Raw genomic sequence first — 25,698 nt, 5'->3', positions numbered from 1 at the left:
AGGGTAAGTGCTTCTCAAACTAATTTCAGTGAAGCACTAGTTTTATTTTTAAATGTTCTATCCTTCATGAATCCCTAGTTTTCTAAAATGTAATTACAGATAAATTAGACAAAAAGAAATGAAAAAGACAAAAATATAAGCCCATGTTTTTCATTATTAGATTTAAGAAACATAAATTATTTTCAACTTCCTATAAAATTTTCTGGATGCTTCCTCTCAGTTTCTACATTTATCGGGTCCTGTAAGAAACACTTTGCCAACAAAGCTGGGCATGCAGATTTCAGTAGCATGTTTATATCGACGGGTCCAATTACTTCCACTACTCCACTTCCTACCACGATCCAGTGTCTTACTTTGGACCCTCTTTACCCATTTAGATTGTAAGCTTGGCAACTGGAAATAGCTAAATTTTGGACCAAATTTCTAGAGCAATATTCACTTTTCCAAAGTTTTACTTTCTTTCATGTTACTACGGTACAAAAATTCTGTAGTACCACCTAAGGATACACCATATATTAATAAAAGTAGAGTGCAGTTGGTGGGAACAGATAATGTTTTATTTTTAGAGAGAGGAAGGGAGAAAGGGAAAGAAAGCAAAGCATTAACCCATTCTACTTAGTTGTGCCCTCATTAATCTCTTTTCATATGTGCCCTGACCTGAGCTCTAGCCTGCACCCTTGGGAAAGAGTCAACACCCTCAGAATTGAGCCTGAGACCCCAGGATAGAGCCAGCAACACCCAGGCTCAAACCAGTGACCATGGTACTCCAAGATGAGGCTCTGTTCACTGCACCACCTGCCAAGGTATAGGTAATCTTTTAATAGTCCAAGTGCTGCACTGTGTTATATTCTTAGGGGGCACCACCCTAATTCTGCATGGAGGTTAGATGCCTCTGTATTAAATTTCTAGGCTTGGCTCCAGCACACTTTAATAAGCACTTTGAAGGAATTTGTTATAATACTTCCTTTTATTTCTAGCATCTTTATTTAAATCTTTCCTGTAGTTTCCATTTTTCTGCTGAAATTCTCCATCTGGTCATGCATATTGTTCACTTATTCCATTAGGTCCCTTAACATTAATAATATAATAGTTATATTAAAGTGCCTGTCTGATAATTTTAACACTAGGTCATCTCTGAGTTTGGTTTTCTCCATTGCTTTTACTCTTGACAATGGACTGTTTTTCCCTCACATTTTTGTATAGCTTGTCATTTTTCATTAAATGCCAAACATCAAGTGTAAAACAATTGAGACTCATGAAAATCACTTACGCCTGGAAATAGGTCAGGCCTTGTCTACTTCAAGGCCATTAGGTTGGGGTACTGAGTTAGTCCAGTTAGAAGCAGAGCTTCAGTGCACCAAAGACTCCAAATTCCTATAGAATTGCCTTGTGCTTAGAATGGGACTGAGGATAAAGAGTGGGATTTTGTTTTACCTACATGGTGGCCAATCCTACTCTGCACTTCTATTACTGAGGGAAGTTCCCTTGTGTCTCTCACCCTGCTTTCAGTATTTCTCATAAGTAACTGATGCAGGTTCACATAAAGACATTGGTGACTTCAGCCTGACCAGGCGGTGGCGCAGCAGATAGAGCGTTGGACTGGAATGCCGAGGACCCAGGTTAGAGACCCCAAGATCACCAGCTTGAGCGCGGGCTCATCTGGTTTGAGCAAAAGCTCACCAGCTTGGACCCAAGGTCGCTGGCTCCAGCAAGGGGTTACTCAGTCTGCTGAAGGCCCGCGGTCAAGGCACATATGAGAAAGCAATCAATGAACAACTAAGGTGTTGCAATACGCAACGAAAAACTAATGATTGATGCTTCTCATCTCTCCATTCCTGTCTGTCTATCCCTCTCTCTGACTCTCTGTCTCTGTAAAAAAAAAAAAAAAAAAAAAAAAAAAAAAAAAAAAAAGTGACTTCACATTACCCTTGCATCACAGGTTTGCAGAGGTTCTATCAAGTTTATTCAGCCATTAGCAATTTGTTAAAATTTTAGCTGATTTCTTTTTTAGACACTTGTATGGTGATCAGGTGTTCTGTTCTCTCCCTTGTGCGACACCATCCCCATGACTCTTTTCTCTTTCTAGAACCATGGGATCTACCCATGGGTTCGCAATTCTAGGTATTTATTTTCCCTAGGAACTTAGTTTTCTGACGGATTCTAGTAAAATTTTGATTTTGTACTTAAGGTGGTTTTTTCTTATTGTTAGGGTGGAATACACATTCTTTCCAGCTTTTTCATTTAGGTAAAACAAGAATCCTTCAATACATGAGTTTTAATTCTGAGGGAAAATGTTATAACACACTAACCTAATAATAATTAAAGTACAAAATGTATCTCCCATGTTTCTATTTAATTTTGTAATGGATAGTATGACTCCTATTTGTTTTTCTGTACTCACTATATCCAATTCTGGCATTGCTGTATAATAGTATTTTCTTCTTAATTTAATTTTTTTTGTGACAGAGACAGAGAGAGAGACAGAGAGAGGGACAGATAGGGACAGAAAGACAGGAAGGGAGAGAAATGAGAAGCATCAATTCTTCACTGAGACACGTTAGATCATTGATTGCTTTCTCATATGTACCTTGATCGGGGGGGCTACAGCAGACCGAGTGACACCTTGCTCAAGTAGGTGAGCCTTGCTCAAAGCAGATGAGCCCACGCTCAAGCTGGCAACCTCGGGGTTTCGAACCTGGGTCCTCCATGTCCCAGTACGATGTTCTATCCACTGCACCACCGCTTGGTCAGGCATCTTCTTAATTTTTAAAATTGATTTGAGAGAAAGAGAAACATCTGTTTGTTGTACCACTTATTTATGCATTCATTGGTTGGTTCTTGTATGTGCCCTGACCGGGCATTGAACCTCCAACCTTGGCATATCTGGACAATGTGCTAACCAACTCAGCTGCCTGGCCAGGGTACTATGTAATATTCTGAAAGGTCTAAAATTTTCCTAGTTGTCATGGAAGATTAAATGTTACTTGATAAATATGTAATTGGATAATACACTCATTGTTACAAAATGAAATGATTATGCTTTTCAAATTATGAAGTATGGAGAAAACACATTTACTGAATGAGAATTTATAGGGCCAGTCAGTGTTGTAAGGATTTCTACATATCATCTAATCCCACATTTACAACAATCATGAAAAATTTTTATATAATGGGACAAGAAGTCATAAAAGATGTTTTACTCTGGTCTCTCAGCTACTACACAGTCAGATGGGACTATTATGCCAGTTATGTCTAGTCAGAGCTCTATGCTTTTCTTCCACAAAAATAATGTGGTGGCCTGACCTGTGGTGGTGCAGTGGATAAAGCGTCGACCTGGAAATGCTGAGGTCGCTGGTTCGAAACCCTGGGCTTGCCTGGTCAAGGCACATATGGGAGTTGATGCTTCCAGCTCCTCCCCCTTTCTCTCTCTCTGTCTCTCCTCTCTGTCTCTCTCTCTCCTCTCTAAAAATGAATAATAATAATAAAAAAATTAAAGAAAAAAGAAATGTCTGAAAATTTACTGCAAAAAAAAAAAAAAATAAATAATGTGGTGTTTCCTTGGAGCCCTATCACGACATAGGTAGATATTTGTATTTATCAGCCTATCACTTGCTGCTTTGTCCCCTCCCCCCTTTCCTTTGCTGTGCAAGTTTGTCACCGTCATGTTCCAAATAAACCTAAGTCATTTTCTGACCTTCCGTGCCTCCCATAAAACCTTATTTTTGTTTTATATCTAACCCACTCAAACCTTTTCATTCTCCTGAATAACGTACATATTTTATAAGTTTTAAAGTATTCTTTTGTTAATGTTTCTATTAAAGCAACAAGACAATGTAGAGACAGAATGGTCATCAAAGACCTGTCTACTATGAGAAAAATAATAAAAATTCGATTAGTCAAAATTCAAGAATTTAGATTTCTCAAATATCTAAAGTGTCTCTGGAATAAAACCAGAAAAACACAGCCCTTGAATTGAAGATGCAGCCAGCCCCGGAACAAGCAGCACACACAGGGCAAGGGTCAGAGAACCCAGCCTTCCATCTGACACTTCAAGTTCACTGCATAGAAAGGGAAACCTGATTTAGAAAAAGACTTGTTGTTTATGTTCTCACTGCTTTCTAGAACACAGATAAGCAATAAGAGGCAAAAGAAATTGACAAATTGGGGGGGGGGGGAGGAAGAAAAGATGTTCCCCAGACTCAGGGTTAGCATCATTGGTTATAACAGCAATAATGATCAGGGCACAGTGGTGTCCGAACCTGCATAGGCAGGCGTGCACAAGCAGCAGACATCGGAACATCAGAGGGGAAAAAACAATATGACAAAGAAATGAAGTGAGAACATTTGTGCATAAGGGGAAAAGGTAATGCTTATCTTCAGTCTACCTCTTGATAAAGGAGAAAAGTCAGAAGCTTTGACATTTCTAACCTATGATTTAAAGAGAAGTCTACCCTAGACTTCTCTCCGTATACATGTGACTCCCAGACTTTGATGATTAAACCAAAGCCTTGTGTTTAATTTTGTGACCCACCCCTCAACTTCTCAAAGTATATAAACTATATAAAAGTTTGAGGTTTCATTATAAATATGAAGTAATTTTAAATGCTTTAGGATGTCACAAAACTAGGAAAGGCCATTGGAATTTGGATATTTATATGGCTATAACTAAACAAAGGTCATTAATAACTATTAAAGATTATTTCAGCTCAAATATGTTACACATCTTCCATTGAGTTATTTCTTGTGAGACAAAATTTTCTAAAATATCTCATGGTAAGCTCAATGTTACTGAACATTCTTACCTTCAGTTCACCCCTAAAAATATTTGCTGACTAACCTTCAAGCATTAGTTGAGGAGCTAGGCACTGGGAGTATGAAAATAAGCAATGATTTTTAGACTAATTCAGTGGGGGAAATAAATATAAATATATCAAGCCAATGTGATGTTGTAAGGTTATAATATGGTACAGCCCTGGCAAGTTGTCTCAGTGGTAGAGCGTCGGCCCGGCATGTGAATGTCCTGGGGCATACAGAAGTACCCATCTACTTCTCCACCCTTCCCCCTCTCCTTTCTCTCTCTCTCTTCCCCTCCCACAGCCAAGTCTCCATTGGAGTAAAGTTGGCCAGGGCGCTAAGGATGGCTCCATACAGGAATCTGTCTCTCAGCCTCCCTGCTTCTCACTTCAGAAAAATACAAAAAAAAAATAAGCTTGTATATTATACCAATACAAATAAAAGCCATGCATCCCAGCTTGGGATATAGGAAATGTCTAAATGTCTATTAGAGAAGATAACAGCTATGTTTAGTCTTGAAGAAATAGCCTACAAGTAAGCAAATAAAATAGCGATGAACCTTTTTTCTTTTTCTTTTTTAATTTGGAAAAGTTTAGGTACACTTCAAACTATAAAGTATTGGAGAAATTCCAAGGGGAAACATGCATATAGTATATCCATCCAATCTTTGATGATTTTTATTTATAATCTAGTATAATTACTCAAAATAGACATTTCTTATATCCTCTGGTTTAGGCTCAAGTTTTAACTTCCTCACATAAAAAATTCTCAATTCTTTAATTTGCTTCACACTACAATTTATATAGTTAGGAATAACTATTTAAGAGTATAATGGTGTACTTTAAATGCATTATATTTGTTTTAAAAGTTTTCTTCTTGGTCTCCAAGTGAGGGGTTCATCAATCTCAGTTATTACATGTTTAAAGTACTCCATCATTAGAAAGGAGCAAGGATGAACATATAGTATGCCATATATAAGGAGTCTTCCAAAACAAGCATTTATTGAAGTCTTTTGTCATTGTTGGAAAACAATTTCCCAGGAGTCTCTCACATTTCTGCACATCTTATAAAAGAAGTGTTGGCTACTTATGTTCTGAAAACTTTTAAAAAAGATATTTGTAAAGCAAACAACCATGGAAGATAAAAATAGCATCTTTCCAGAGCAAGAGGAAGCATGTTTACCATCCATTATAAAAGACTGGTATTCTTTATATTCAGAGGATCCTTTTCTTTTCATGTTTATGGATGATTTGGTCTGCTCCATGTTACCTTGGAAATTGAGAACCAGTGCAAAAAAATGTTGATACTTTTGCTACTCTATTGCTGTGAACAATTAAGTCTCCTTCATCTCTAATCCAGAAGTCTAATGTCTTCTAGGATCCATGAATTTGTGACAGGCTTTCATGTTGGCTTAAAAGCAGAATAACATCTCAGGCCCTTCAGAATATGAGATAATGTTTGTGATGAAGATGGGATGCTGACAGAGACATGACTTTCTTTCTGAAAAGGGGAGAATGAGGGCCACACTGGTCCATTAATGGAACATGAGGGAAGTCTATAGGAATCAGTAGCAAATTACACAGTCAACTGAGCAATAAATAAATGGACCCCTATGTTTTTGCTTAATGAACAGGAATTGAGGAGGTCACTGCAGGCCAAGTAACAAGAAATGGATAAACTACAGATGCCAAAATGCTGTTCTGTTACTCATTCTCTTCTAGGTGAAGGACTTCTTTGCCAAACTGAGGGCCATCCTCTGATCTTCAGCACCAGTTACAACTTAGTATTAAGATTTGTACTGGGTAGGCAGAAGGTCACTCCTCATTTCTGACAACAGTTGGAGAGATGTGCACATACAGTAAGTGTGAAAGGGGAAACTCTATGACCATAAACCAGATGAATCATTAAAAGTTGGACTGGTTCATATGGGAAAGAAGGAGCCAAGATGGACATTGGTTGTTAAGGAATAACAGCAAATAATAGGTTGTCCTATGGCTAAACTTCTCCTTTTCTATCATGCCAAACTCAGACCCATTTTTGGAAGTGACGGTAAAATCTCTGAATTTTTTACAGTGGATTCTGGCTGCTATATGGGAACATTGGTTCCCTGGGAGATTTTCCTGTGATAGGAAACCATGGATGAGAACTTGGCTACCAGATGAGCTCTTACTGCCCTGGATTGAGTTGAGAGTTCTGGTGAAGTTGACTGACTAAAGAATGACAAAGAAACCCAAAGAAATCTAGATAAATTATTAGGTCACCATGACTGCACAAGAAAACTCCCCCAGCCCTGATGTTGAAATCACCTTAAAAGATGCTATCTAGACCATGGGACAGCAAGTACCCCAGATGAAGGTAAATGCCTTTAAAGAAGGTCTCACTCTTGTGAGCCAAGTTTGATTCAGTCAAAGGTCACAAATTACAAGGCCTTAGCAGAAAAGCAATGTGGCTATGGTTTTTGTGTCCAGGGATTTCCAAGGCTGACATAGTTGGTATCAGTCACAAGGGCCCTGATCCTCAGTAAAGAGTATTGGGTGGGACAAAAATATTCAAAGCTCATTTGGTTATTCCATGAGCCATCACCATATTAACCCAAAACTGAAAGTACATATGAAACCTCTCATTTTCTTTGCTTTCTCTGATTCCTCTCTGCCCCTTTACCTTGACCTATAACTTAAAGAGAAACATGATTAGAGGCCAAAGTAGCTCTATCTCCAACAGGTATCAAAGGACATATGCATCCATCTAAGTATGCTGGAGAATTTCATGGAAAAAAAGGAATCAAACCTTTATGAATACATTGAATGTGGATGCTGAAGTTGTTCTCTTACCTGGATTTATAGAACACTCAGATTCAGCTGATAGGGTTTAGGTAGAATTCACAGTGGGAAAGGCAAGTTAATATAACCTTTTAGATGTACAACTTTGGGCCAATTTAATGTACTATTTTTGTTGTTTCTACATCTGATTGTATAGTATAGGAATCAATGTGTTACATGCTTATATTTTATCATTCATTAAGTGCCTGAGAAGATTATCATAACTGGGAAAGGCCACATGTAGGGAGGGAAATGCTAATGAAACATGTAAATCACTTGCTAGTTGTCTTCTCCCTGTGTCTTCCCAGATGGTCCAACAGAAACAGTATACAATCCTGGGAGGATAAAAGGAAACCACAGCCTTGATTACAGATTTGAAGACAATATAGGTAGCAAGAGATGCAGTATTTTATTACAATAACCCAGTATGACCAGTGAAAAATATTGAGGACTAGAAGCTTAGAATGGATTATCCCCAGCAGCTCATATGACTGAACCATTACACACTATACATTTGCTATACTATCTAGGATGATGTTACTGTTTTATTTTCTATCTCATGGGATCCTGAGGACAAACACCAATTCACATTCCATCACCACCAATATACATTTGTATTAACTCAAGTTACTGCAGGATTTCCCCAGAGATAGCTAAATTCCTCAGTCATTTGCCATCAGGTGGTTAGCATGAATGGCTCTACCCTCTTCTGAATGAAGCTTTAAATATATAGTGATATCCTGTTGATGATGAAGTCAGAAGCTTCCATTAGCAATGCCTTGACTGTGATGTGATCATATTTCAACCAGCCAAGGAGGCTCATAGGCCCTGGAAAATCAGGGATTTGCTTGTCAAATAAATTTTCCTGGGACTATATAGGCAGATTTTCAATATTCAAGCTTTCTGGCAATCAAAGAAAACTGCTGTCTATTCAACTCCAACCAACAAAAAAGATGACCAGCACCTGACCAGGAATCTTTGGGTACTAAAGACGGTATGTTCTTTACTTGGATATTCTAATTACACTTTCATTTCAGCTAATCCAAAAATTAGCTTCCCTTGACTGAAGCCCAAACCAATACACACTGTTTGAAGTTGTCTTGTAAGCAATAGCATGCTCTCTGCATCTGGAACCCAGCATCCCTAATAGAACTGCAAGATACAAGTCTCTGTGACTCAACTCTGTAAAAAGGAAACAGCCTTCACTGGAAGGTTCCTTTTGGGATTTTGGACTGGTCATCTCCCTAACACAGGGGTGATATGTCTTTTGAGAAAAACCTATTGATACTGAGCTCTTGCCAAAAGTAAGCTCCTTACTCATGGAGGTTTTATGACTCTCTGACCTACCATTTTCATTTTGGGGTGAGTCAACCCAGACTCAGTGACTAACAGTGTGAGAAACAGTCTTACAGACTCACTTATCAAATAGAAACGGTATATTCAAGTTCTCAGCTTGCCTGGCTCCTGTGGCATCTCAGTTTTGCATGTGGAAAAAAATGGCTCTCCCTAACTGTTGCAAGAGTCCTAACTTTAACTCTCTACTGGACCTGCCATTCCCTGCCAGACAGCTCTGAACATTTGATTTATTCTCCCCTTAATCTAAGTGAGCAATGTATCAGAAACATCAGGGATGTCCCAGCACCTGCATTTCCCATGTGAAATACCTATGAACACCTCTGCCTCTCTTTCCAACTCCATTTCTGTATCCATTGTTCAGCCATTTAGTGAGACAGACAAATGCCACCATGCTGTTGACATGGACAAATAATATAAATTAGATTGACTGCCCTAATGCAGACCCTCCAAGACAAGGACTAAAATCAATTTTTCATGCTTAACTTAGAGGTCTTAAATAATAAATAAATTATTCAAGACCTTTCCTGGGTCTTGTAAGTCAGCAGGGATTAGCAATTGCGATAGTCATCGCCCACAGGTCAAGGCCGTGAGGACATCATTCTTATTATCATGCACCGCCCTATGTCCTTTGGTATCGTACAATCATACCTACTCAATCAAGATTTGTTTTCAGCACAAATGGAATACAGAGATTTAAAAGTACCTGTTTAAATGGAAATATATTTTGTTAAAGCAGTTTATAAACGTTGAATTGTTAAATAGATACTATAAATATTGTTCGCTGCCTCCAGTCGCTCCCTCTTCTGGACATTTCCTTTGAATGTATCTTAAAGATTTAGGTTTCTTAAAAGACAAAATGGATACTTTGAACTTATATTAAAAGTGTAAAATTAGTTATATTTCCTTGAAAAATGACCCTATCACCTACAACAACTGAATAACCATTGGTTTCATTAGTGTTGGACATTCTACAATAGGTTCTTGCATTGTCAAAAAAATTTTTTTTGGTCAAAGTTAAAATTAATATGGAAAGCAATGTAAGGATATGATATTTTAAAGAAATAGATTATTTTTGTGCAAAAATTTGTCATGGCATACTGCCATCCATTTTGGCAAGGCATGTTAGGAGTAAGTTGTGGTCCTTCCTATTTTTCTCCAGACATCTTGTTCGGTAATGTGGTATATCTCCTAGATTAATGCTAGCTGATGTCCCATCACTCCCTTCTGTTTGTCCTGTCTCTCCAGTTATACTGTAAGTTGTGTGAGGTCAGAACATGTATCATACTCATTCTGTGCCTTCAGACCTTGACAAGTAGGAGGCCCTCAGTCAGTGGAAGCTGAATTACACTCTGAGGAATTTAGGTTATGGAAGCCTTAGATGCAGTTCTCCTTTCAAGTAAGTCTACATCTAGACTGGTTTAAGAAGGGCATTTCCTAAGACAAGGCTTTCTCTTCTGCTTCTGAAGCAGCCACACAGCAGTCCAAGATCACAGAGCCCCCTAACCTCTATCGACACAGACACACTTAAACAATGAAGTATTCTTCCATATAGATATCAATCTATAAACCAGGGGTCCCCAACTATGGCCTGCTGAGGCCATTTATCCGGCTCCCGCTGCACTTCTGGAAGGGGCACCTCTTTCATTGGTGGTGAGAGGAGCACTGTATGTGGTGGCGCTGCAAAGTGCTGCATCACTGATGTACAGTACTACTTCCGGTGACGCGGGACGCATGCCTCACGGCTCTGGAAGCGCGTCATATCACTTGTTATGGCTAGCAGTGACTAATATGGAACCGGACATTGACCGTCTCATTAGCCAAAAGCAGGCCCATAGTACCCATTGAAATACTGGTTAGTTTGTTGATTTAAATTTACTTGTTCTTTATTTTAAATATTGTATTTGTTCCCGTTTTGTTTTTTTACTTTAAAATAAGATATGTGCAGTGTGCACAGGAATTTGTTCATAGCTTTTTTTTATAGTCCAGCCCTCCAACAGTCTGAGGGACAGTGAACTGGCCCCTTGTGTAAAAAGTTTGGGAACCCCTGCTATAAACCATGTTACTCTTCTTAGATGACATGACACAGATGAACCCCATCACCATGAACACATTTGCAAGTTTACTTTTTATCTGTTAATAATGATGATTTCCCACTGATTAAATCACCTTTTCACTGACATGTGTGGTCATCAGTGAAGAGAAAGCTAAAAGTGTCAGGATTTTTAATTGCAGACTTCGAAATTTGTGAAACAAATTTATCTTCCCTGACTATCTGACCCTATGCACAGACTAAGGTGACAAAAATAAAAAAAAAATGGATACATAAACTTTGTTTTTGGTAGCAAAAAGTTTAAATATGCATAGAGATGAAACTATAAGAAGCTAGCTACAAGTTTATTTTCACTGTTTTGCTTACAGAAACAAAAATCTGTGTGCAGCTAAAGAAATAAAAATTATTTTCATACCCTTCCTTGTAAAACCGCAGAATCTAAATACTTCTTTCCTGTGGGAGTTTTAATTGTACATGAGATTTGATCTTATGAGAATGACAGCATTGTTGTAAAACTTTGGTTGAATTATCATGCTAGCTTTTAAATATTCATTTGTGTATGCGCTCCTTGAGAATGATTTTGTAATATTCCTTTCACTACAGAATAAAGATAGATGACAAAGCCATTTGTAAACATTTATGGAATATGATATTGACAACTACAATTTGCAGATTATTTTGAATTCATAAAATTTGCAGAATTTTATAATATACAAAAATGCAATAATCAATAAAAATTGAATAGTACATCAACAAATGTAAATAAGAAAACAAGAGAGCTATATACCAAAGCTTTGAAAATATTAGTGATCATTCCACTGACTCTCCTGGCTTCATAAGACAATAAGTCACGTAGTTCTTTACTTAATAGTGTATTTTAAGTGTGCGCATGTGTGTTTCCATCTTTCAAGATGTTGTTTTTAAATTTGTCTAGAATTTTATTTAGATTAATTAACTTACATAAAATAGTTTGCCTATAATGCTTGGGTTTTCCTTAATAAAATAAATGCATCACTTTATTTTGAAAATTGTATTTTATTGCTGTAAATAAGAAGACAGTTCTTGCCGACCTGTGGTGGCGCAGTGGATAAAGTGTCAACCTGGATGCTGAGGTCGCCAGTTCGAAACCCTGGGCTTGCCTGGTCAAGGCACATATGGGAGTTGATGCTTCCAGCTCCTCCCCCCTTCTCTGTCTCTCCTCTCTCTCTCTCCCTCTGCCTCTCCCTCTCCTCTCTAAAATGAATAAAAAAAAATAAAATAAAAATTAATTAAAAAAAAAAGAAGACAGTTCTTAAAATTAAAGTTGGGAAACAGCTGTTATTCCAAATGCCAGAGTAATGGAATTTGTATTTAGTTACTTTTCCTTGAGGAAAATCATTTAAACAAGTATCCACGGTTTTTATCCTTTCTATTTCTCCCTTCTTGTCTGATTTCCCTTCCTCGGTCCACCTCCTTCACCACACACAAGCCAAAAAGTGATTTCACATGAATGTTCAAATAACAGAAGTCTCTATTGGTAGAAATAATATACATCATTTCGACAATTTAAATTACTCTTTACTAAGCTCGTTTTCTGATTCTCATTGTTGGAATTCTTAAATCTTAGCAAGCATCACCAATATTAAGTGCCCAAAGTTCACTTAAACTTTCTTTAATGTTGGAGTAGTTGTCTGTGTTTAAACAGATGAAATAAAAATAATAATGAAGGACAAATCTATGAATTCCTAAAAGGAAAAACTGTACCAATTGCCAGCCTGCCTTATTTTAGGAGCCACTGTAATTTTTTTCAGGGCTGATAAGCAAAATAATTGAGTTAAATGTGTCATTTTGTTAAGCTCGTAAAACTACAGTTCTGAATTTCTGGTTAAAGATTTTTGCTGCTGTAAAAATGTTATTTTGAATATATTTTAAATTGTAAGAAAAAAACATTTCATTTAATTGGCATGATTTTTAAATTTCTAAAAATAGGGTAATTATAAATTTAAAGTACTTATTGGTGAAAAAATGTATTTATTCCCATTCTAAGAAATATAATAAGTGAGTGAAGATGAATGATAGGCTTTAAAGTTTACCATATTGCCAGTAGTTTCACAACTGTTCCCGTGATTTTATTCATCAAGTCAAATAAAAATGATTAAGACTAAAAAAAATTACTCTTTACTAAAAAACATTTAATTTAGACCTATCCCATCCTCTAGGTGGCATATAGTTATGAGCATTATAAGATACAACCTAATGATATTCAAAGATGTGCTATTCAAATATTGTTTCCCCAAGTTTTATATTTAGCTGTTTTGCATAGCCTTAATAAAGACAATGACATCAAATTTAGGCAGATCTTGAGTTCCAGCTCACCAAGAGTTCTTAACAAAAATGCCTGCCATAATTTATGGCAGATTAATCATTTACATCCTGATAGACAATTCTGAGACTATTTTAATAGTACAAGTATACGTCCTTACAAAAAATAACAAGACATTTCTGACATGGTTTAGAATTTGACATTAATTATAATCATGAGACTATATATTGTCTTGAAATAAATATTTACACAATTATGTGCAATAATTGAGCAAAGTCAGTACTGCCCCTTGCTTTCCCTTTTGTTCAGTTGGGATGTATCTTTTCCAATACAGGTTCATTATTGTTGGGTATATTGCAGATAGTAAACACTCCTCTATTGTCCAAAGAATAAAAGCATTTAGAGAGAAAAAAAATGGTCTTTTGATTTGGCTAATAACTTACCTATTATCTATTCACCTGATATCACCAATGTGACCCTTTATAGTAACTGCAAGGTTAAATACTTAGTTTTAAATATTCTTCTTACTCAAGCACTACAATTTACCAACTAAAATTTCTGAATATAGGAAACCAACAATAAAGTCATTACTTATAGCACTTGCTGACTTTAGATGCAGTTTTCCACATTTACAAAACCATTTTTGACAGTGACTTGCTCACTGCCTTTCTGTCTGTGTCTACACAAGAAAATAGAAGAAAAAAAATGGCTCGAATACCGTTTGAGTTAAAACAAATGTTTTAAAAAATCATGGCATTGGAGAAGGCAAGATTTTAAAGCAATCTCACTAGACAAATTCTCTAGATAATTGTCTAACTTTTCTTCTCTAGTTCTTGTATAGGTAGAGAGACTTTCTCATGTAAGGTGAGGAAGCATACATCTCTTTCATCAACTGGGACAGTAAGAATGACAATTTAATTCCTATTTCCTTAAAATTCTTTAAAATAATATTATTACCAGGAAATTGATATTCACACACTACTACTGGGGCACCTTTTAAAAGTTTCTGACATTTATTTCTGAACACTGTCATCTGCATTGCTTAGACCAGAAGCTCTATGACCAATTATTCTATGGAATAAAATATGATGAAATTAATGCCATTTTATCACTTCTTTAAATAAATGAAATCATAAATATGTAAGGGTAGTTTTGTTTTTAAGATTTCCATACCATGGGGAATCAGTAGTATAAATTTTAGTATTTATTTTTCTCTCCCTGTGCTCACTCGTTCCTTCATCTCCCCTGCTCATATTCATTCACTGAACACAACTCCCTTTTCTCTCTCAGGCCAATTAAAAATACTAAAACGTTAAACGTGGTTTGCAAACAAAGGGCTGCAGCCCAAAGAAAACTTCTGCAGAAAGACTGGATGCTAAGGTGCTACCCAACCTCCGGAGCACCCAGACAGACAGCACAGGAGCTTCTCACTACGTTTTCTGACCCTACTGTACGTTTCTGTTAGCCACTAAACCTGAGAAAAAGAAGAGCTTTGGCTTACTGGAAATTTAAAGATCTCAAAGGGTGAGTTTGGTGCTACTCTATTCTCTTTCAAGAAAAAGCTCCGTAAGAGTTGCTGAGCTCTTGATAGTGCAATTCGTAAAGGAGATTCACCACCCAGTTAGGGGCACGGTTCTCAACCTGGAACTAAGACCGATTCCGGAAGAACAGGTAAAAATAGGGGCGTTCTTTGTTATTGGCTAAGATGCCTCAAAACGAATACAACGAATCTGAGCGATGTAAATGCCTGTGCTTTTTAAAATAACAGTAACAAAACTTTAGTTGCAAAAGGTTTGTTTCTGTCTTTTCTTTCCTATGCGTTATTATACCCTCAACAGCCCAGGTGCCGAGAAGCACTCAGAGTAACTGTACACAAGCCAGGATCACCGCGTGTCTGTGTCAATTTTCTGAGAGGACTGTCAGAAAAGCTGGAGGGGGCACCGTAGTGTCGAGGGATTAAGGTCAGAATACACTGGAAGGACCATTCATTTTGCGAAGGAATACGGCGGGGCATTGGGGGCTCACGATCTAGGCTTTGGAGAAGGAGGAAGGTGGGTCAGGGGCGGACTTCGTGGAGCAGGCTTTGTCAGTGCGAGACCGGGTGAGAAGCGGCAGATGGGGCATTTGTGGGTTTCCAGAAGCGGGAAATCAGAGGAGCGAAACGCGGGGCCGGGTGAGGACAGACGGGACCCTGTTTGGAGTAAGAGGAGGTCGGGACCATCCACCCCTGCTACTAGTGTGAGAGCTGAGAATGAGGCGAGACCGCGAGATGCCGGGGAGGGAGAGGGGTTCCGATTGCCAGCAGGTGGAGTTGAAATCGTACAGCCCCTCAGGGACCACGGAGTAGCGCCCTCACGAGACCCCCAGCCAGAAGGTTGAGGAACCACAGCAGGTGGTTTGGGGGTACCTCCTAAAGCAAAGAGGTCCTCTCCGCGCTCAGCTTCGGCGCTCGACCCCCTGCGCCCTCCAGGCTACTCACCGGTCCTGGGAGGAAAGCGCCATCCGGGCGCGCGCCAGGGCTGCGCGGCGCAGGCGGCAGGCAGGGCCGGGAGGCGGCGGCGGCGGCGCTGTACTAGGCGCGGGACTGGAACTGGGGGACACGGAGGTGGCGGTAGCCGCGGCGGGGGCGCCGGGAGCTGCGGGCGGGGAGGGCGGTGGATCCCGAGCTGCTGCGCGGCGCGCGCTCTCTGCCCATCTCCGGCTCTGCTAAAGCCGCTACTGCTGCTGCCGCTGGAGGGGGAGGGGAGGAGGCACGCGGCTGGGAGGGAGGGAGGGAGGGGAGGGAAGGGAGGGTGGGGGAGAGCGTGCGGAGAAGGGTGCTGATCACCCAGAGTTGAGAGAAGGGAGGGAGGGAGGCGCACACGAACCCATCAAAGGTTCTCACCAGTAGAGCTCGGGAAGGAGAAATTCTGGATGAGATGGGTTTCTTCCCCTCCCCCACTTCCCCTCCCCTCCCCTTTCTCCCTTCGCGCCCTTTCCATGGGCCCTTCCTCCCCAGGCTCGGGCTGTGGGGGTTACCCAGGCTCGGCAGCAGCCTGGGTTTCTGCGCGCTGCTAAGGTTGGGAGCCCAGGAGGCGGCCGCGACAGCTCTTGGCTCCACGGGCCTGAGGCACCTGTGCGCGCACAGACTGCCGACCGCTCCACTGCGGCGGCTCCCGGGCAGGTATCTGCGGGCCGTTACTCTCTTTCTCTCGGCTTTTTGGTCAGATTAGAATCATGACTGTGCCTCATTGACATCTGTGGCGTCCCCCTTATTGCTGTTTGCTTTCCTGGGCGCTCTCTGGCACAAAGTGTCCGGCCAGAAGGCGTCGGCAGGAAGCTCTATGCAGGCCACCATCGCCTGCCCCTTAGAGCTGTTGCGTGGGCAAAGGAGGCGATGCTTGTTTGTTGCCATGTTGCTAGGTTGACCATCTAAAGAGATAAAAACGGAAAGAAAAAAAAAGAAGAAAAAATGTCCTGTGACCCTATTGCCTAGGACCATGGATGGCACAGGGGCAGACAATCACCTTATGCCTTGGTTCCCCTCTTCCTTTTCACAACATCCTAGAAAACCAGGACAAGACTAAACACGTTTAATCGAAATATTACTCAACTTTTTTATTGCAAAGCTTTTCGTCTTCGTGCCAATTCTTCTAGGGTTGGCTTCTCTTTCCTATTGTGAATTTTCTTGGCTTTATTAGAGTATGAATCAGCCCTGGTTATTCGCAAACTACAAAGACTCCCATGAAAATAGATACTGTATGTAGCTTCAACACTCGCAAGATAAAGGAGGTACATCCACACTTTCGGTAAATATAAAAGCAATCGGGACATTATTGACTAATTTCATGAACCATATTTTTGTTTCATAATCTTCACTTGGTAGTTGAGGGTAGGTAGGAATCAAATAGGTTATTTGTGTAAAAGATACAACCGGGTGCGTGTGTGGGGGGGGGGGAGTAGTAATCTCTTCTCAAATAACATAACATAAAGTGATCAAATTACTTCCTGTGAGCAGAGGAAACTCTTTCCTAGAGGGAAAGAGTTTCCGATTTTGTTTAAGTGTGTGTTTTAAGTTTAGTAGTCTTTCAGTTACTTGAATCATCTTTTTAAAAATTGAAAAGAACTTGACCTTTAGAATAAATAAATTAGGCATTTTATTTTAACTAAGTATGTCTTATATAACAAATGTGCTTATATTAAAATAGGTGCACTATTGAGAATGGTGCAGTATGGAGAAACATTTTTAATGAAATAAACCATATCCAAACATTGATGAAAAGCCCATATACATTCACAAGGAAAAAAATATTGGGAATATAGTATTACTAGATGCTCTATGTATTTTCAACTTGCTAGAATCTTGCCTGTGGAATATATCTGCCAATGAAAATATTTTGTTTCACATCTACCTGACAATCTGAATGACAGACGCACTTCCTTATTAAGAGAACAGATATCAAACTCTTCTAATACACCTCAGCTTTAAAAGGCATGTGTTACTGCCCTGGCTGGTAGCTAAATTGGTTGGAGTGTCCTCCTGGTATGCCAGGGTTGTGTCCCATCCCCTCTCTGGGCACATACAAAAATCAACCAATAAAAAAGCATGGGTGGGAGGACAACACATTAATATCTCTCTCTCACTTTCTCTCTAGAATCAATAATAATAATAAAAAAAAGGCATGTGTTGCTATCTCCAGATGTTCAGCACTGCTTCGTGCAAATTCACCATATGCTATTCTTTCAAAGAAGACCATAGAGAGAAAATGGTTGGTGAAGACATACAGCTCATTTGACTCTAGTCTTCTCAGCTGTGACTATATTATAGTAGGAAGCAGTAATTTTTTTTCCTAATACTAGTGATTCTTTGCTTTGTGCAAGAAGTGGTTATCAAGAATTCAATCTTCATTTTCTTATCCCAGTTTAGGATATACTTCATTCCTCTTTTGCTAACATGACTTGTCTTTGAGAATATGTGCTTTTTCCTTCCTGTTTTATTATGAAACTGTAACAGCAAGATTTGTATAGTCTCATTTTATGATTGTAAAAATTTAGAGAAAAAATGTTAACTAAAATGCCTTAAAGCCAAGAAAAGAGATGACATTTATAGTACAGAAAGATGGGTTTTAACTCCTAGTCTCCAGTCACTTGGCCCACCAGAGACAAGAATCGATGGGGTGACAAAAGATGGAAAGGCATTCTAGTTCTCCTGCTGAAGGAATTGAATTTCAATTTAGATTCTCAGGCTGGGTGAAAACTTTTCTGTCACCTGTACCACAGCATTTTCTCCCTTTCATATTCTTTTCCCTACATCTCCATTAGTGTCAAACTGTGTTAAGCATTAAAACGTGGGAGGCCAAATAAATAAAATTCAAAACTTCATTTTTAACACTGACCCTTTGAATTTACTGAGTTGGAAATAGGTTCTCACCTTGAAATTTTCTGAACTCGGAAAGATTAAAAACCATATCTTTAAACAAATACTGCACAGGTGCCAGAGAGTGGTTAGTAAAAGAAATACCATTCTTCTATTTATTGAGCAGCTTTAATAAGCACACTTTGGGGACAGGTACTATGTTAGGTCCAGAAGATAACACAGTGAAGAAAATTGATAACAGTGCCCTTATGAAGCTTAGAGTCTAATGAGCCAATAATAGTGCTTTATCACTAAGAAAGATGTTATGATATTGATAAATTTGAAACCCAATGAAGAAATGGCTATTAATTAAATTAAAGATATCAGAACTCAGATGAGTAGGATATACTTATAGCCAATTTTTCTATAAGTTCTTGAAGAAAAGAGGAGAAAGAGGATTTAGGAAAAAGTAACATTTATTGTAAAAGGAAACAATGGCAATTTCTTAGGGAAAGTGAAAATTTTGAGGAGTCTTCACTTTTAAAAATTAACATCTACTCATATCAGTGGGGGGGAAATAAAGAGTAATAAATGTCTTTGAGGTTGTAGAGAGTTCGGAAATATTACAAATATACCATATAATACATATGATTAGTAGTCCTGAATACATGAACAAAATCTGGACTGAAGATGGTGAAAAATTAGTCTTTCCATTTCTCCTTGTGAAGAATAAACTAATCAACAAGGAGAATTAAAAAGAACAACAACTTGCAAATTCTATTTTCAGTAAAATCAGGAGGTAAGATAACCTGTGGTTTTCAAAATGTGTGTGTACAAGATGCCAAAACTGCTGAGACCAACCAGAAGTCACAGAAGAGGAAGTAAGGAGAAGAGTGGATAAAGTGCCCAATGATACACAAACATAGCATTGATACAAATGGAATTCTCAAAAGAAAGTTTCACTGTGAAATGCAAAGGTTCTTTCTCTTGGTTACAACAGCAAATTAAGGTACTGAAACTGGAAGATAAAAGGCAAAATGAGGTGAGGAAGAAGCCTGGCAAGTGTAAAGAGGACTCAGTTGGGGCTAATCTCACAAACCCCCAAAAAATATGCTTCCTGCAGCTGAATTGCTCATCTTGATTTGCAAATCATATACAGTTATTTTCAGCAATCAGTGTAGGAACTGAAGTGAGTAGAGCTGGTGACAAAAAGCCTTTTGGATATATCCTCTCAGAAGTCATTGTGGGCTACAGAAAGAGGAGAGATTTGCAAAAAGCCGTCTATCTGTGGTAGCAGATAAGACCAAAACTCTGTAAATCCTAAGTGACTATTTCCGCCTCTCCTCTGCCCAGTATTGTATATGAGAAAAATCTGACTTGGTTAATTATGAGTAATAAAGAATAGTTACAGTATCAATACAAAAATAATATAGGGAAAGAGAGAAGAGCAGCAACTCTACCAATTGTTAGAGAACACATACCATAACAATGTTACTATGTAGAAGTTGAAAATTTTGTCTAACATTCTGCCAGGAATTTTCCCAACAACACAATGAAAGAATTGCTTCTATGAATGAGAACTGCTAGGCACAAATGCAAGAACTTGGGAGTGGTTTAATGAAACAGTAGGAGCTGATGTTCCAAAGCTGGCAAAACTCAAGAAAAAAGTGAAAGAAAAATTAAAACCATCCTAAATTAAGAATAAATACTGGAGAATTACAAGTTAAAATACACACTGAAGTAAACACAGTAAGGGAAAGAAGGTAGAAATGAGAAAGGCTAGCAAAATGAAGTGGAAATAAAGAGGTAAACAAGATTAGAAAGAACATAAAAGATGGAGGAGATAGTGTTAATCTAGCATACATAATTAGAGAACCCGAAGGAAAAAAAATAATAAAAAAGAATAAAGAATTAAACATAGTATTAAATATTTAAGAAGAAACATTTTTGAAATGAATGAAGACTTGAATATTTATTTTTAAAGGACATGATTTCTAGGGAAAATTGCCACAGAATTATCATCATCAAGTTATGTTCTAGTAATCATTAGCTCCTAGTACAGTAAATATTATAAAGAATTTTGGGGGCATGCAGGCAAAACCAATCAGTAAATTAATAAGGAAAATACTGAGATTGGCCTCATAATTCTTTAATATAACATTCATTTCAGGATAGTCATTTAATACCAGTGGAGGAAAGCCCAAATGATACCAAAGAAAATAAAGTGAGGTAAGTGTTATATTTTTTAATTTAGCCAGTCTTTCAAGTTTATCAACTATAAACAAATAGTTTTGAACATGCTGGAACTAATGAAATATTATTCTCACAAACCCATTTTCAGGAAATCAGAATAAAGAATGAAATTTAGTAAGAGATAAAAGGAAGAGATGTCTTAGATCAAGGGCTGATTGTAAATATTGAGTGTATATAACTGTTAATCTGAAATGTGAAGTTAGAATTAGAGCAAAATAATAAAATGTAAATCTTATAGACTTTGACAATATGAAAATTATATATCTAAATAAAATTTTAATGAGTACAAAAGAAGATAAGTTATAGAAGCATTGATTATATAATGGTCAAGATTCAAAGAAAATCATTAAGAAACAAATAAGTAATCTAATATATTTAACAATACAAAGTTTAAGGTAAACTATAAAAAGATAACTATCTAATAATTATGTAATAAATAGGAAGACAAGAATAAGAAAAAAATACTAATTTTACCATTACTTATTTTAGCAAACTAACTGATTCAGTCTATAAAAATAGAGAAATGCAGTTTATATATATATATATATATATATATATATATATATATATATGGTAACTACAACAGTAACAAAATAAAAATCTTTATAAATTTGAGAAAATTGAACAAATTTACAAAGTTAAAAACATGAACAGAACATAGAAGAATATGGCAGACATAAGAGTAAACATTTCTTCATATCATTAAACAGAAATGAGATTGTCTTATTTTCTATAAAAATAGAGATTTTTAGATTGAATCATGAAACATAAAATTTTATGTTTTATATTCACAACAAGAAAATTCAGAATGTTTGAAAAATAAAAGTATAGACAAATATAAACCTGGCAAATGTATATAACATCTAAGCAGGAATTAAATCTTAATCAGAGACAAAGTGTCATACAAATAAAAAATATGTTAAACAAGGTGAAGAAGGGTATTTATAGTTATAGTAATGGGCACTTTCTTATTCATACAAAACAATTATGAACATCCTTGTACCAAATAGTGCCAAAATAACTTTTTTTTTCTTGTGGGAAAGACAGAGTCAGAGAGAGGGACAGATAGGAACAGACAGGAAGGGAGAGAGATGAGAAACATCAATTCTTCGTTGCGGTTTCTTAGTTGTTCATTGATTGATTTCTCATATGTGCCTTGACCGAGGGACTACAGCAGACCGAGTGACCCCTTGCTCGAACCAGCGACCTTGGACTCAAGCTGGTGAGCCTTGCGCAAACCAGATGAGCTCGTGCTCAAGCTGATTTACTCGGGGTCTCAAACCTGGGTCCTCCACATCTCAGTCTGATGCTCTATCCACTGTGCCACCGCCTGGTCAGGCAGTGCCAAGATAACTATATCATAAATTATATACAGGAAGATAACATGAAATTCACTATTAGTAAAAGTTTTTATACTTTTAATTCATAAGAGCCCACATTTACAGCCAATAAATAAAGATACTGAAGGTTAAGTTTTATATGTTATTTTTACACCAATCTTAGGATCATCACTGGAAAATTCTAATTAAAATATTTATTAACAAAAACAAAAAACCCTAGCACTTTAACAGTATATTAAAAAACACAATGTTATTACCAAGTGTTTTTTTTTTAAAAGAATGTGGACATCTTTTTATACTAGAAAACCTATTAACATACTTCATCACTTTCCTCATCTCTAAAATGGCAATAATGTATCAGTACACAGTTTATGGAATTTTTTGCAAGGATTTAAATAGTTACTGATTATAAAATCTTTAGTGGGAGTGCTTGGAATATAGTTAGCCCTTCAAAAATGTTATCTGTTGTGTTTATCAGCTTTCATAAGATATTAAAATATGACTATGCTGTGGTAGTAATATAAATCTTATTTTCATTTTCGCAAGTAAAATAACTTCTTGTGTTGGTTTATTAATGCTATCATTGTTCCTTCTCCTCAGAGTTTTCATTATTTTTCAGGTCCTTTATACTTTTTATATTATTATTAAAATCCTGCTAAGCATTGAATTTAATTTGCAAATTCAGAGTGTACCACAAACTCTCCATTTAAAAATAATTTTAAATAATAATATATGAGTATGCTCTCTCTCTATCTCTCTAAATAGATGTTACATTTTAGAGCTGCTTTAGGTTCACAGCAAAATTGAGGACAGGGTACAAAGAGTTCCCTTACAGCCCCTGCCCACCCTCTACACTCAGTCTCCCCCACCATCTGCATTCTGCACCAGAGTGGTACATTTGTTCCAACTGATGAACCTGTGGAGACACATTGTTATCACCTAATGTCTATAGTTTGCATTAGGGTTGTTTGATCTTCATGTACACGCTATGGGTTTTCACAAGTGTATAATGATGTATGTCCAGCATTAGAATCACATACAGAATTGTGCCACCACACTAAAAACCCTCTGTGTGCCACCTGTTCATTCTTTCCTCTTCCTTAACTCTGAGCAACCTCTCTCTTCATAGTTTTGCCTTTTTCAGAATGTCATACAGTTGAAATTATATAGAAAGTAGCCTTTTCATATTGGCTTCTTTTGCTTAGTAATATGTATTTAAGATTTTTTTATGGCTCCCTCCCCCCACTGAATTCTTCTTTTTAAAATATTAGGATTGTTATTAGCTTTGTTTTTGCTAGTTTTGGACCAGGATATATTATTGTATCGATGCATAACAAAATTTCTGGCCCTGGCAGGTTGGGTCAGTGGTAGAGTGTCAACCTGGCGGGTGAATGTCCCTGGTTTGATTCCCAGTTAGGGCACACAAGAGAAGTGCTCATCTGCTTCTCCATTCCTTCCCTTCTTGCTTCTCTCTCTCTCAGTCTCTCTTTCTTTCCTTCCTGTAGCCATGTCTCGAGTGGAATGAGTTGACCCCGAGCGCTGAGGATGGTTCCATTGCCTCACCTCAAGTGCTAAGAAGAGCTCGGTTGCTGAGCAACAAATGTGCAGAGCATTGCCCCCCTACTGGGCTTGCCAGGTGGATTCCCATCCGGGTGCATGAGGAAGTCCGTCTCTCTGGCTCACCTCTAACTGAAAAAAAAAAAAATTCTGAGTTTTCTTTTTACAGGTGATAACATGTTTAGAATACTTTTGCTAAGATAAGAAAGTTATTTTTAATAGATGAATGTAACTTTGCTCATAAAATATATTATGTTTAGACCATCATATTTTGTTATTGTTATTTATCAAGCCTTTTTTTTCTATTTTACCTGTTAAATTATTTTACTTCTGTTCATTTCTTTTGTTTTGACATTTATTTTTTTTTCATTTCATATTTCTTTCATTCTTATATTTATTTTCATTCTGGTAGTTAACCTCAAAATTTTTATATCAATATCTTATATTTAAGATATTGATTGTCATATTTAACACAAAAATTGATCCTTGGCAAAACCATATCCCTGAAAAAGGGAAAAACATACAATCCTCTTAACAACTTCAACATCCCATATTAATTTATCTCACTCCTTGGTGCATCACACTTCCATTTAAGTGATGTTTATTCATTTCTTGTTTTCAAATCTTACTGAAATTATGTGTAATATCCATAAGTACATTATATGTTGTATTATATGTATACATATATATACATACATACACAGAATTATTATATACATATATTATATATGATTATAGTATATAAATAACTATATACTAGTTAAATAAAAAGTTTATATAATTTATATATTTTTACATAAGTTATGTATTGTATATTTATATATAATTAATGGGTTATATAGTATATACCAGTAGTTTTCAACCACTGGTTTGTGAACTGGCATCAGTGCACAAGAAATTTCATGCTGGGCTGCAAAAAAGTTAAACATACTGTTCAGAGACCAGCAGTTGAAAACCACTGGAATATACTCAATTATTATATAACAAAGTATATTATTGGTTATATGCATAATTTAATGAGCTTTTATAGATAAAAGAATATTTTAGTCTTGCTCTTGAATTATGGCAACAGAAGTTACTATAATTTATAATTCTAGGTTTACTCTTACATTTCCACAGAATGTTACCGACACTGATGTATTGATTTCTTCTTTCCAGTGTTGCTGCTAGGAAGTCTAAATGTTATTCTAATCTTTTTAAAAGTAACCTCTCTTCTCTGTCTGTTTACTTTTAGGACTTTATTTATTTATTTTTGTCCTCAGAAGTGTCATTTTAATGTTTTATATTGTTTGATACTTGGTAAACTTTTTCTATTTAAAAATTATTTTTTGTGTCTAGGAAATTACCAATAAGTTTTAAACAGTAATTGCTTTTTTTTTTTTTTTTTTTGCTTTCTGTGCAGAAACCTGAGATTTTATGAAGCAGTTACAAGGATACTACAAATGTTGGACTTCAATGTTTACACCTTCACAGAAATATTTAAGTCTTAGTTTTGTCTGATATTATAGAGTAAATTGGGCATATATATTCTAATAGTTCATTTACTTATTCACTCTTTTTTTAAAGTGAGAAAGAAAGACAGAAAGAGACTGATAGAGGTAGACAGACAGGAAAGGAGAGAGATAAGAAGCATCAATTCTTCCTTGTGGTACCTTATTTGTTCATTGATTATTTTCTTATATGTGCCTTGACCAAGGGGCGGGGGGACTGTAGCAGAGCCAATGACCCCTTGCTCAAGCCAGTGACCTTGTGCTTAAGCCAGCGACCTTGGACTTCAAGCAAGCAACCTTGGGCTCAAGCCAGCAACTATGGGCTCATGTCTGTGATCCCATGCTCAAGCCAACAACCTTGCTCTAGATCCAGATGAACTCGCACTCAAGCTGGCGACCTTT

General features: G+C 37.2%; 1 protein-coding gene across 1 annotated transcript in view; it reads right to left on the bottom strand.

Annotated features, from left to right (window-relative positions):
* The window catches only part of FUT9 (fucosyltransferase 9), a 203,641-nt gene extending 187,660 nt beyond the window's left edge, over positions 1-15,981 (bottom strand). The window contains exon 1 of the mRNA XM_066254336.1: positions 15,801-15,981. The gene's annotated coding sequence lies outside the window, so the exon portion shown is untranslated. The remainder of the gene's footprint in view (positions 1-15,800) is intronic.
* Positions 15,982-25,698: the final 9,717 nt, after the last annotated feature.

This window comes from Saccopteryx bilineata, chromosome 1, assembly GCF_036850765.1.
Source record: "Saccopteryx bilineata isolate mSacBil1 chromosome 1, mSacBil1_pri_phased_curated, whole genome shotgun sequence".
Lineage (NCBI taxonomy): Eukaryota > Metazoa > Chordata > Mammalia > Chiroptera > Emballonuridae > Saccopteryx > Saccopteryx bilineata.
This window is presented reverse-complemented; position numbering and strand designations above follow the sequence as displayed.